The sequence below is a fragment of the Brassica oleracea genome, chromosome C5 (genome assembly GCF_000695525.1).
Source record: "Brassica oleracea var. oleracea cultivar TO1000 chromosome C5, BOL, whole genome shotgun sequence".
NCBI lineage: Eukaryota > Viridiplantae > Streptophyta > Magnoliopsida > Brassicales > Brassicaceae > Brassica > Brassica oleracea.
In genome coordinates, this window is record NC_027752.1 from 32797648 (window position 1) to 32801729 (window position 4082).

Sequence of the window (4082 nt, forward strand, 5' to 3'; positions counted from 1 at the left end):
TGTACGCCCATTTGATTTGAGCGGCCTTGACTAAAATTGTTGATGATTTCGTGATATTATGTTTCCCCTCGAAGAGTAGCTAGCACATGCGGTGATATTTTCTTTGATTTTAAGAAGTTTTTTATAGTATACTCTGTTAAGTACCATGTGGACAGTATACAGAAGGAACGGCATTTGAAGTTCTATTTTATAGACTAATTTGAATTTAAACGTGTATAATAAGCACATGTGTTACCAGCTCGAAAGACATCTCATCATTAGTTCGTTGTATTTTGTTAGTAATTCTAGTAGATGGTTTGTCAAAATGTTGATGTTTATATTTTTGTACGCCCATTTGATTTGAGCGGCCTTGACTAAAACTGTTGATGATTTCGTGATATTATGTTTCCCCTCGAAGAGTAGCTAGCACATGCGGTGATATTTTCTTTGATTTTAAGAAGTTTTTTATAATGCTTGATAGTTGATGATTTGAATTTTAATGATTTGAATTTTAATGAAGATAGCGATATTGAATTGGTATTACCAGTGACTAATTATGCTAAAATTTTATAAGTTAAGTCTGAATTGCTAAATTTTATTATTTGTTAAGGTGGACCTATTAAGTCTAAAAATGATATTTTTGCAAATTCAACTCATTATGGTAGAATGTGTAATGTCTAAAACATTCTTAAAAGTTTTGTAAAAAAAATTATTTATACTTTGAGACCAAAAGAAGATAAATAATTTTTGTTCTAACACTTATGAAGATTGCATCATGCTGTAATTTTCCTTTACTTGTAATTGATGTCTTTTCCTAAGTTAGAAATTTATCTGATATATTAGTTAAGGGAATCTTTTATAATAATTCTGAAATGTCAGAGACGTAAATTATCAATCAAATTATCTAATTCTATTATTTTTATTCAGCTAATTAGACCATTATAATAACACAAAATTAATATTTATTTCTTAGTACTATAGAAATATATTGATTACATATTCATATATAATCATTTGTTTTATAGTTTATCTCCAGCTGTAATACATATAATAATGTTCATTTCCTTAATGCGTTGGAATTTTGCACATAAGTCGTAGAATCAATATTTAAATTTTCTTAATAATTAAAATTAATCTATACAATTTAAATTAACTGGGAGGAGATAGAGCCAACACCAATATACATCACATTTCCTTCTGATTGTATAATTCCTAATACTTCCTAGAACTTGTACTCAGACCGGGGCGACTTGGTAGGATGACTCCACCTTTCACGGCCATCTCCATTGTATTCGCCACCTCGTCTAACTTAGATCAATGAATTTGCCGACTCATTGAGAAAGAAACATAAATAAATAGGATTCTGAATCAATAATATGATTACTTATTCCTTATGCTATCTGGCGAGTAGATCATTTTATCTATTTACTCTGTTTGGAACATAAGCTTTAGATTTTCTAGCAAAAGATACATTTTCAATCTTATTTTGTATTTGAGATAGAACTGGACTTGACAATGGATTAACCATTATTTACATCAAGTAATGCCCAATTTAGATTAAGAGGAACCACAACCATAGCGTAAACACCAATCTGCAGTCACATATCCGGTTGCACCAAACACAGTCCCATCGAAATCTACTCTTTAAAAACACCAAATACAATAACATTTGGATTACTATCAAGTTTTTTTTTCTGAAAAAACAATGTGGGAGAAAACAAACTTGAGCGAACGAAATTCTGTTTACATTGTTAACCAAAAACACTCAAGGTAATAGAAACTAAGATTAAACAATATTTAAAATACACATAACATCAAGACTGCTGGAAACGAAAAATGAACATCTTAATTATTGAAGAAGCAGACACGATTTTTTTTTTTTAAAATAAATTTTGTTATTGAGTTATTTTTGTTGGCGATGAAAAGTTTCCATTTTTGTTCACCGGCGTATTTCTCTCCAGCTTCACCTTCCTTCTTCCAACAATGTCCTCGTAGTCCTCCTGCATCTATTTGATATATAAGCTTTGTTACATAACCAAAAAGAATGAATAGAGACAGTTCTTGAACATTATCAAACATTTATGTTTCTAAAAAGAGAGTGAAAGTTCTTGACAAAAAAACAGAAAAGAAAGAAAGATACTCATTTTGGATAAGTCGGAGATGAATTCTTCTTTTTCTTTCAAAAGAAAAAAATTATGGTAAAAAATATTAATACTCTGTTTCCAAACATTAAATTCATTAGATCACCTAATCAAAATACAGTCATATGATATCATATCACTAAAGCATGCGTCTTTATAGCATATACAATGAATATTTGTGTTACAGGAATTAGAGTTTGACAAAGGGTTTTGACACACAAAAAAACACATATCATTGACAAAGGAAAAAAACCTTCAAATATGCTTGAACATCATGGAGATCATATCCTCTCTGTTTGATGTACTCTGGAAACTCAAGAGATGGAGCTTTCAAGCTCCTACTGCAGTCGCTGATGAGCCTGGTTTAATCCAGGTGAAGAATGCTTGTTTGTCCTATTAAAGGAGAGAGAGAGAGAGAATGAGTTAAGCATTCACTGTGATAAACTTCCATCTTTGAGGTCTTTGGCTGCTTCGGTAAGTTCAATGAACTTATTAAAGCCAGAGGTTGCAGCTCCTCTGCCAAGAGCTGCTCCCTCATTAACACATCTTTGCTTGCTATAAACCCATCTGCTATACCCGGATTAGTGATTACCAGCAGCAGTGCAGGTAAATTTGAACCACTTGTGGCATTGCCCCTGAAACAGAGGGCTATGTCAACCCTGGGCCATACTTGTTGAAATCATCAAGTATGATCTGCTGATCAGCTTTCTTAAGACCCTGCATCAACACCACAAAATGTTTCAGAGTTAGTGTCCGGCAATCCAAATATTTATATATACATATCTATGTGTTAAAGATGGTGCCATGGTCCTTTTTATCTAGACTCAGTCACGTGAGAATGTAACATGACTTTCAAATAGATGATATTGTAGACAGGACTCTGCCTTCAAGCTAATTGGTTATTAGAGAATCTGGGAATTAAAATCACTTTGAGTTCCAAGATGCGTTGAAACTCTATGGGAGTTCCTTCTGGAAACAATGCATGATAAGTGTCTGCCACTGAATCTTAAGAAGTGCTTTAGCTCTGCTTATTTCACACTCACAAATTCCCAGTAGCTGGCAGCAGTTGAAGTCGTCTGCAATTATCACAAACTTCAGATTTAAAAGGCTAAAGTATATACAATAGCATACTGAAACACAAATACTTTATGATACCAACTGTGTTTTTTTTTTTGAGCAAAGGCATTATGATACCAAAATGCTTCATGCTCAGATAACATCAATAACAAATTTTTTTTAGAAAATAGAGACACCAGCAGAGATACATATCCGTAAATTGGTATTATGAGATGGCTAACCTATCTGGCAAGGGAAGGAATTTCTAGAAGAATTGTCTTCATGGCTTGCTTATCTAGTAACATCTATGAAACCAAGAACAAAAAAAAAACAAATAATCATCTTCCAACTCTAAACTGATGAAAAAGAAGGCTCTGATACATAACCTGCGAGAGAGACGTCATGCCGAGTTAAGTCAAAACCGCTAAGTCAAAGTTGTGTTGTTCATCGCTGGAAGATGGGATATTTGTACTCGAAGCTTCATCGATGAGGTCAATTGAATGATGCAGAGTGGGAAAAGTGGGTTAATCACGCAGAAGTTGGGAGTAAAGAACGTATCAATGCAAGGAGGAGACGTTACGGAGAAGCAATCGACGTTTTGAGTTTTCTGGAACTTTCGTCTGATAAAATACCAGGGTCTTAGAGCATGATTATTCCTAAAACCCTTAATGGGGTTCTTAATAATTTTTTAGTAATAAATATAATTTTAAGAACTTTTGTTAAGAAACACCTAAAATTTGTGCTTCAATGCTAGTTTCTTAGTTAAAGGTTCTTAAAAAAAATTAAACATTGTTGTATGCTTGTTCTTTTAACTTCTGTAAAATCAATCACCAAGATATGAATATATGAGATGAAAGAAGGGGATCCATGAGAAAACTAGAACAAGAAGGAAGAAAACAAAGCGTT

At 32.8% G+C, this 4082-nt stretch overlaps 1 long non-coding RNA gene across 1 annotated transcript; it reads right to left on the reverse strand.

Annotated features, from left to right (window-relative positions):
• Positions 1–2495: 2495 nt before the first annotated feature.
• Positions 2496–4076, reverse strand: LOC106293636. Its single transcript, XR_001260568.1, has 3 exons — positions 3419–4076; positions 3049–3196; positions 2496–2837 (listed from the first exon to the last, which is right to left on the reverse strand). It is a non-coding gene; the product is annotated as an uncharacterized LOC106293636 (long non-coding RNA).
• Between the last annotated feature and the right edge of the window lie 6 nt (positions 4077–4082).